The following is a 10,318-nucleotide window of genomic DNA, read 5'->3' as shown; positions in this document are numbered from 1 at the left end:
TCTTGTAGCCGGCTGAACACAGGGATACTGGGGTTATGGCAGCTAGCTGCTGTCATAACAAGGATATCCATCCCCAAAGTAGTGACGTACATCGGCGTGCGGTGGTCGTCAAGTGTTAAAGTGAACCTGTTGCCGTAACCAGCATGTGCAAAGGACCGGTTCATTTTAAGGTACTGCAGCCCGTAAGTGGACTAAACCCTTGTAAAGATCTCTCATTGCATTGTAGCCATCGATGACAGAAGCCTGAATTTGTTTTAGCCCATGAAACGGTTACAGCCATTGTATTGTTGAATGGAATTTTAACAAGCTTGTCAAGTCAAAACTTCTACTTTGTCTTTATTCTTATAATTTTTGGAGTCCCTGTCTGTGTAATTTTGCACCAGATTTCCTATGGTTGTCCACCTGTCACAGCCAATGTAAGATACCTTCACTCTCTGTGCTTGGCCTATATTTATTTTATCCCAAGAATAAACAACAGGAGGAGAACATCTTGGCTTGGGAGTGTAATGACCTAAAATAATAAAGCAGAGCTAAAACCTGCACTTGAGAGTTCCAAGACATCTAAGAAGACAGTGAGTTTTTTTAACCCACAGCATCTGTCCATAAATTGAATGTGTGAGTTTGGTTGGACTTCTCTTTTTCGCACAAACAGAGAAAATTAAGTACTGTCCGTGATACTTTTTTTATTTGCACTAACATACAATTTTTCAGGAGAAGCTTTCGGGGTATGTCCCCTTCTTCAAGGTCCAAGCAGTACTGATTTACACATTTTTAAGCAGAATGTAAAAACAAAACAAAACAAAAAAAAAACACCCCTTTCCCTCAGGGGTGTTTTTTTTTTGTTTTGTTTTGTTTTTACATTCTGCTTAAAAATTTGTAAATCAGTACTGCTTGGAACTTGAAGAAGGGGACATACCCCGAAAGCTTGTCCTGAAAAATGGTATGTTAGTGCAAATAAAAAAAGTATCATGGACAGTACTCAATTTTCTCTGTCGCAATTGCACTAATACGGCTACAATCACATCGCACAAACACCAAATGAAGAACTGAAACATTTCTGTTACACCCCATTAGGCTTTTTGATCCTGTGATATTTTTTTCTTAGTGAGCAGGAAGCAGAACATTGTCACAGCTGAAATGATTGTGTGATGATGTCTTTATATTTTAGGCATCTGGCCTGTCCAGGGCAAGGAATGTCCCTGTGTCATTGGGAAAAAATCCTATTTAGGCTCAGTGCCATAAACATGTTTTACAATTTTTATCCAAGCTTCTCTAAGACCCCTTTCACACCACACCGCCAATAGCGTGGGCGGTAAAATGCTGCTATTTTTAGCGGCGTTTTACCGCCGGATTTGCGGCGCATTTCGGCCGCTAGCGGGGCGCTTTTACCCCCCACTAGCAGCCGCGAAAGGGTTAAAACTGCCGGCAATACGCCACAATATCGGCGTTTTGCCGGCGGTATTACAGCGCTGCCCCATTGATTTCAATGGGGAGCAGCGGTGGAGGAGCGGTAAACACACCACTCCTTCACCGCTCCAAAGAAGCTGCTGGCAGGACTTTTTTCTTACGTCCTGCCAGTGCACCGCTGTAGTGTGAAAGCCCTCGGGGCTTTCACACTACACACAATGGTGCAGCTTCTTTAGGGCGTTTTGCAGGCGCTATTTCTAACGCTATAGCGCCTGCAAAACACCCTGGTGTGAAAGGGGTCTTAGAGAGGTGTCAGACTATTTCACCAAAGTATTTATGAATTGTATTTTAACCATCATAAATTTCTTGAAATATTGTAGTCTATCTGCTGGACATACTGTAATTCAAATTTTTTTTTTTTACTTCCAATACCTAAATTCATACAATTGTTTCACATTAAAGGTTCATTCCAACCAAAATGTATATTTTAGTTGTGAATAGATGCTAATAGATGCTAATAGACTCAATTACTGACAGCTATAAAAATCTCAATTGCGAACCAGCCGCCGTCTTTATACTACGGCAGGTCAGCCCGTTCCCGCAAATCGCCGTAGGTCTATGTCGCCACCTTTAAGGGTGATACCAGGCGCACACGCTCGCTGCACATCAGGGGACCCAATGCGTGTGGCTGGTAGGGATGAGCCGAACACTCCCCAGTTTGGTTCGCACCAGAACCTTCGAACGGACCGAAAATTCGTAAGAACTTTAGAACCCTATTAAAGTCTATGGGACTCCAACGTTCAAAATCAAAAGTGCTAATTTTAATGGCTAATATGCAAGCTATGCAACAGACAACACCAGCAATAAGGGGTATCTTCAGGTGTATACTGTGCTGAAGGCACACAACACCCATAACTCCTGCAGATGTCTTTATTAGAGAACACCAGCAATAAAGGGTAGATACAGGTGTATACTGTGCTGTGCTGGAGGCACACAACACCCACTAACTCCTGCAGATGCCTGTATTAGGGAACACCAGCAAAAAAGGGTAGATACAGGTGTATAATGTGCTGGAGGCACACAACACCCACTGACTCCTGCAGATGCCTGTATTAGAGAACACCAGCAAAAAAGGGTATCTACAGGTGTATACTGTGCTGGAGGCACACAACACCCAATTGAACTCCTGCAGATGCCTGAGAAAAGAACACACTGTCCCTGCCTATCTTGCTCTTTCCCTGCATGCCGGAACACACTACACAAGGCCGCCGCACTGGCGGCCTTATATAGTGTGGGGCGTGTACTAAACTCCCTGAGCTATAATTAGCCACAGTGTCCAAAATTGTCAAAAGTGTCCAATCCGTTCGCCGCAATGTTGTAGTCCCGCTAAAAATCGCAGATCGCCTCCATTACTAGTAAAAAAATAATAATAATAAAATTTTGTAGATGCTATAACTTTTGCGCAAACCAATCAATATACGCTTATTGCAATTTCTTTTTACCAAAAATATATAGAAAAATATATATCGGTCTAAACTGATTAAATTTAGTTTTTACAGTTTTTTGGGGGATATTTATTATAGCAAAAATTATAAAAAATGATATTTTTTTCCAAAATTGTCGCTCTTTTTTTGTTTATAGCGCAAAAAATAAAAACTGAAGAGGCAATCAAATACCACCAAAAGAAATCTCTATTTGTGGGGAAAAAAAGGACAGAAATTTTGTTTGGGTACAGTGTCACATGACCGCAATGGTCAGTTAAAATTACACAGTGCTGTATCGCCTGGTCATTAAGGGGGAAAATAGTGCCCTTTTAACCTCAGCTGATCTATTCAGCATCATTGCAGTTCCTGACCTGATGTTCGGCCTGTCTCACTGAGTCTACAACTCTGACCACAAGCTCTGAAATCAACACCTACAGCATAGGCGTGCTTTTTTCACCTTTATTTTGTCTAGATGTTTCTGGACCATATACATTTTGAGCTATTAGGGCTCTTTTTGGACAATGTTAAAATGATCACCATTATAGACTTAAGCTCCCCCTAATGGATTTGAGCTTGAGCATTCTATCAAAAGAAAAAGAAAAGTGGTTTTAGCCCCCGTTCACATCAGCGTGGTTTCACATGCGATTTGACATGCCAAATCGCATGCCAAATTGCAGCCCAGTGCTGGCAATGGCACTATCTCAATAGGTGCGACGTGGACTTTGCGGCGCTACACCGATTTCTAAAAGTAGTTCCTGCACTACTTTTAGCAACTTCGGGGGCGATTTCAATAGACATCTGTGCATGAACCCGCACAGATTTCTTTCAAAACACCCCTGAACTCACACTGAAATACGGACTTGAAAATCGTGCAAGTTCAGCTGAACTATAACTATTTCAAACCCATATTCAGTGTGAATGTACCCTTAGACGTACTTCAAGGTGGGATTGGGTAAATCTTGAAATAATGTGCAAAACACTTATCAGAAAATGGAGCCATTGGTGTAACTGATAGCTGTTTTTGAATTTGTTAAAAAAAAAAAAAAAAAAATCACCTAAGTCTTATAGTTTAACTCACTGTTCTGCTGAAAGATACAGCTCCATAGATAACCCTGCACAGGTAGGTGATTGCTTAGCAAAGTGACAGCTTAACGAGTGTTCCGTGATTGCTGCTGTAAAAAAGAAATAAAGACGAGACAATGTGAAAAAACAAAAATCATTAAAATCATCGATACTATAAAAAAAATATTAAATCTATATCTAGATAGAAGAGATATATATACACACACACACACACACACACACACACACACACACACACACACACACACTGCCTTGAAAAAGTATTCATACCGCTTGAAATTTTACCAAATTTTGTCATGTTACAACTAAAAACTTAAATGTATTTTATTGGGATTTCATGTGCTAGACCAACACAAAGTGGCACAATATTGTGAAGTGAAAGGAAAATGATAAATGATTTTCAAATTTTTTTGACAAATAAATATGTGAAAATTGTAAAGTGCATTTGTATTCAGCCCCCCTGAGTCAATACTCTAAAGCCTTGTATACACGGTCGGAGAATCCGTCGGAATGTGTCCTATCGGACCGTGTCGTCGGATAATCCGACTGTGTGTGGTATGCATCGGACTGATTCCGTCCGAATCTCCGTCGGACCCAATTTTCCAACATGTTGGAAATATTTCCCGACCAACTGGGCCGATCAGACATACTCCGATCATGTGTAGAGAATTTTGATCGGACCAAGTGCCACGCATGCTCAGATCAAATTCCTACATCAAAGCTATTGGCTACTAGCCTGAACGTAGTCCCGTCGTAACGAAATTACGTCATCACGTTCTGAAAGATCGGATTTTTCGCCAACTTTGTCCGACCGTGTGTATGCAACAGTTTCGGACAAGATCCGACGGACAAAATCCGACGGGCAAAATCCGACGGATTTGGTTGTGGAAATCTCCGACCGTGTGTACAGGGGCTAAGTCTTTTTGGGGATGTCTCTACCAGTTTTAATTCTTTTTGGAGGGGTGAAAAACAGTATGCCACGATCCCCCCCGGTCGGTCGGTAGCACTTATCGTATTGCTTCATGGCCCCCCATTCCCCTGCTCTCCATGGGTCATCATGGCGGCGGCCTCCGGTTCCCCTGCTCTACATGGGTCATCAAGGCGGCAGTGGCTTCTGTTTCCTCCTGCCTACTTGACAGGCAATCGGGAGTCCTCTCTTTTCGGCCAATCGGACAACAGGTCTCACATTGGCCGGATTGAGGATCAGTGTTTCAACAGCGAATATTCATTTGCTGTTGTAACACCTGGGTGGGCTCGTGGCACATTGCTCTGTGCCATGAGCCCACCCTATTTTGAAGCCTATTAGAGCCTATGGCTTCAAAAGAACACCTATCATTCAGGTGCCCGGCGTCCTGAAAGGGGCCGGACGCATGAATTGGGGGTGGCTGCGGCAGCCATGGATAGATTCAGGCTATGTATAAATCTATCTATTATACATATAGGGGGTGGCGTGGATAGAGGGGTTAGCCCTAATGGATGGGTCACCACTGCTAGAGAGCGAGATTTTTGCATATTTTTCTATGCAAAATAGCTCAAGCTCTGTCAGATTGGACAGAGAGCATCTGTGAACAGTAATTTTCAAGTCTTGCTACAGATTCTCAATTGGATTTAGGTCTGAACTTTGATTGGGCCATTCGAAACACGTGAATATGCTTTGATCCAAACCATTCCATTGTAGTTCTGGCTGTATGTTTAGGGACGTTGTCCTGCTGGAAGGTGAACTTCTGCCCCAGTCTTAAGTCTTTTGCAGATTCTAACAGGTTTTCTTCTAAGATTGCCCTGTATTTGGCTCCATTCATCTTCCTATCAACTCTGACCAGCTTCCCTGTCCCTGCTGAATAAAAGAATTCCCCAACATGATGCTGCCACCACCATGTTTCACGGTGGGGATGGTGTGTTTGTCATGGTTATGCAGTGATCTTCCTGTGTTTGCTTACCCCCCCTCATGTGTTCAGACTAAGAGGCCAGCCACTTCCACCTGGTGGTTTTTATAACCTCTCCTCTAAGAATGGCTCCACCCCAGGCCCTATCAGGGAGCCCTATATTAACCTGTGCACTGCAGGCCATCAGTGCTGATCAACCATTGTGTATTCCTTTGTGTGTTTGGCTTCCTGTTACCTGCCGTGTGCTCTTCTGTTGTTCCGTTACCGACTTTGGCGTGTCTTTGACTATCCCTGTTTGCCTGTGATCCTGACCTTTTGGCGTGTCCCTGACTACTTCTGTCTGCTTGTGGCCCCGACCTTGGCTTTGTCCCTCACCATCCCTATCCTGGAGCCAGTTGCAGCCAAGTCCATCCTCACCACTCGAGGCTCTGGTGAAAACCTGCTGGCTCTTAGACTCCGCACCTCAGGGAATCTTACGCTCTAACCCCGGTGGGACCTGTCTCCCGTCCACAGCAGTCAGCCGTAGGGTCCACAACCTTGCGGTGCACTCCTGATCCCTACGGTGTTCATCTGTCACCTCGCCTCAAGGTGACCTGACAGTTTGATCAGCCATGGACCCGGCTGACATGCCGCTTCCTGCAGATGATCCATTGCAGAGCTTAGTTCGCAGACTTGAGACCCAAGAATCGCATCAGACCCAGGTGATGCGATTCCTTCAGGATTTGGCATCGCGTGTTGAACAGGTTCAGGCCTCATTAGGACCCCCGGTTCAACAACCTCAACCGATATCTGCCTCTGCACCTATCGCATCAGTCGCAGCCACACATTCATTACAACTACCAGCTCCGGTCCATTTCTCTGGGGACTCCAAGGCTTGCAGGGGGTTCCTTAGCCAGTGCACAATTCATTTTGAACTTCAGCCCCAAAACGTCCTGTCCGATCGGGCAAAAGTCGCATATATCATATCCCTCCTGTCTGGCGAGGCGTTAGCTTGGGCTGCCCCTCTGTGGGAACTGAATGATCCAGTGGTTTCTAGCCTGTCTGATTTCTTGAAACTTTTTCGGAATATCTTCGAGGAACCGGGTCGTGTCTCCTCAGCGGCTAGCGCTCTTTTACGTCTCCGTCAAGAGTCTGCGTCTGTGGGACAGTATGCTCTTCAGTTCCGTATCCTCACAGCTGAATTGAGCTGGAATAATGAGGCCCTAGTTGCAACCTTTTTACATGGTCTCTCTGATAGAGTGAAGGATGAATTAGCAGGAAGATCCCTTCCTGCTGATCTGGACAGTGTCATCACCTTGTGTAACCAGATCGATATTCGCTTTCAGGAGAGGGCCCTGGAAAAAAGACGCCAGCACTCCCCGTTCTTTAGGCAGCCTGAGCCCCCAGTCCCTTCTCTTCGATCCGAGGAACACCCCCTGCCTACTGAGGAACCTATGCAGTTGGGCTGGACTAAATTATCTCCCGAAGAACGTGCTAGGCGCAGAACTCTGGGCCTATGCCTCTATTGTAGGGCCAAAGGTAATTTCCTTGACACTTGTTCTCTTCGTCCGGAAAAACGCTCAGGGCTAATACATCTGGAAGGTGGAGTATTAGACCCTGAAATATCACCTTCACCTTCTCGTCTTCTCCTTTCTGTGTTGCTTCATGTCGGTGCTTCCTCTCGTTCGGTCTCAGCACATCTGGATTCCGGAGCCGCTGCCAATTTCATGGATTGGGAAACTGCATCCTCCATGAGACTTACCCTTTTGCCCCTTACAACGCCATTGGTGGTCTTGGCGATTGATGGCACGGTTCTCCCAGGGGGCCCTATCCGCTTTCAGACTCTTCCTGTTAAGATGTCAGTAGGAAAACTCCACCAGGAGTGGATAGCCTTCCTTGTCTTACCTAAGCTTCATCTCCTATCATATTAGGTCTTCCTTGGTTACGGCTCCATTCTCCACACATTGACTGGTCTGCTGGGCAGATCCTGGCTTGGGGTTCCTCCTGTTCCTCTTCCTGCCTACTCAAGGGTACCCCAAAGGAGAAACTTCCTGTTACCACCATCCCAGTATCTTCTGCTCTTCCCGCTGTATATAGCGATCTCTGGGATGCGTCCTGCAATAGTCGGACTGGTGCACTCTCTAGGTCATGTGGTACTCTGAATGAGGGGTCCACCTATGAACCTGAGTCGATCATTCACTCCAGTTCGCATAACCATTTACCTTTGTCTGTCCCTAATCTCCCTTGGACGCACAGCCAGGCTAACTTGTCTGCAAGTTCCACAGTTGCTATGCCCTGTGATGCGATTGAGATGATCGCTATACCTGACAATACTATTCAGTCGACCTCTGCACCAGTTATGCCAGTCCAGCCCATGCCCAATGAGCTTCCTGCTTCTTGTTTAGCACCTTCGGTGACCTGGCCTCACCCTACTGCTACTATGTCCGTTCAAACCCATTTAAGAGGCTCAATCCATCCTTTGGATAGAATACCTCATTCGGCCAGGAGGGGTTTTCAATCTTTTTCTCAGGGTTCTCTGCATTCTGTTTGTGTTGCAGCTATCCAGCTTGACTCTTGTGACATGTCACTTTCTAACCAACCTGACCTCAGGGATCCACTGACCTCTGCCCAGTCTGGTGGTCCTGTTTTGGATGCCCAGCTCATCTTTAAGGGTGTGCGGGACCCTGCTCAGACTCCTGATCTTCTCATGCCCTTACCCATTCCTAAAAAGCCTTTAGTCCTCAAGTCCTCTCGTCCTCTCCCTACCTCTGTTTCGGTCTCTGAGGATAATCTAAAATACGAGGTTAGTCACGTTTTGGATTCCCGGCTCCGTAAAGGCATTCTTGGGCCCTGAGGAGAGGTCTTGGATCACTGCATCTGAGGTCTTTGCTCCCTGTCTGTTAAGGAGGTTCCATCTGGAGTTTCCCTTTAAGCCTGGACCCAGGCGGGGGAGGGGGAGGCCTCGTAAGAGGGAGGGTACTGTCATGGTTATGCAGTGATCTTCCTGTGTTTGCTTACCTCCCCTCATGTGTTCAGACTAAGAGGCCAGCCACTTCCACCTGGTGGTTTTTATAACCTCTCCTCTAAGCATGGCTCCACCCCAGGCCCTATCAGGGAGCCCTATATTAACCTGTGCACTGCAGGCCATCAGTGCTGATCAACCATTGTGTATTCCTTTGTGTGTTTGGCTTCCTGTTACCTGCCGTGTGCTCTTCTGTTGTTCCGTTACCGACTTTGGCGTGTCTTTGACTATCCCTGTTTGCCTGTGATCCTGACCTTTTGGCGTGTCCCTGACTACTTCTGTCTGCTTGTGGCCCCGACCTTGGCTTTGTCCCTCACCATCCCTATCCTCCTGTTGCCTACTGTGGGTGTGAGCTGGAGGACCCTGGGGGTCGCGACCTGGAGCCAGTTGCAGCCAAGTCCATCCTCACCACTCGAGGCTCTGGTGAACACCTGCTGGCTCTCAGACTCCGCGCCCCAGAGAATCTTACGCTCTAACCCCGGTGGGACCTGTCTCCCGTCCACAGCAGTCAGCCGTAGGGTCCACAACCTTGCGGTGCACTCCTGATCCCTACGGTGTACATCTGTCACCTCGTCTCAGGGTGATGTGCAGTGTTAGTTTTCCACCACAAATAGTTTTTGTATTGCGTTTTGTATTTGGGCCACAAAGTTCAGTCTCATCTGACGAGAGCACCTTCTTTCACATTTTTGTTGTGTCCCCCACATGGCTTCTTGCAAACTGCAAATGGGACGTCTTATGACTTTCTTTCAACAATGGCTTTCTTCTTGCCACACTTCCATAAATGCCAGATTTGTGGAGTACATGACTAATAGTTGTCCTGTGGACAGATTCTCCCACCTGAACTGTGAATCCCTGCAGCTCCTCTAGCGTTACCATGGACCTCTTGGCTGCTTCTCTGTCTAATTCTTTGTTTGCCTGGCCTGTCAGTTTAGGTGGATGCCCATGTCTTGGTAGGTTTGCAGTTGTGGCATAATCTTTCCATTTTTGGAATATGGACTGAACAGTGCTCTGTGAGATGTTCAAAGCGTGGGATATTTTTTTATAACCTAACCCTGTTTTAAACTTCTCCACAATTGTATCCCTAACCTGTCTGGTGTGTTCCTTGGCCTTCATGATGCCGTTCGTTCACTAAGATTCTCTAACAAACCTCACTTCAATTCACAGAAGAGCTGTATTTATACTGAGATTAAATTACACACAGGTGGACTCTATTTACTAATTACGTGACTTCTGAAGGCAATTGGTTCCACTAGATTTTAGTTAGAGGTATCAGGGTAAAGGGGGCTGTATACAAATGCATGCCACACTTTTTAGATATGTATTTGTAAAATAAATTAAAAAACATTTATCATTTTCCTTCCACTTAGGTCTATCACATAAAATCCCAATAAAGTACATTTATGTTTTTGGTTGTAACATGACAAAATTTGGAAAATGTCAAGGGATATGAATACTTTTTC

The sequence above is a fragment of the Lithobates pipiens genome, unplaced genomic scaffold, assembly GCF_037356315.1.
Source record: "Lithobates pipiens isolate NorthernLeopardFrog02 unplaced genomic scaffold, aLitPip1_a1.2 Scaffold_28, whole genome shotgun sequence".
NCBI lineage: Eukaryota > Metazoa > Chordata > Amphibia > Anura > Ranidae > Lithobates > Lithobates pipiens.
This window is presented reverse-complemented; position numbering follows the sequence as displayed.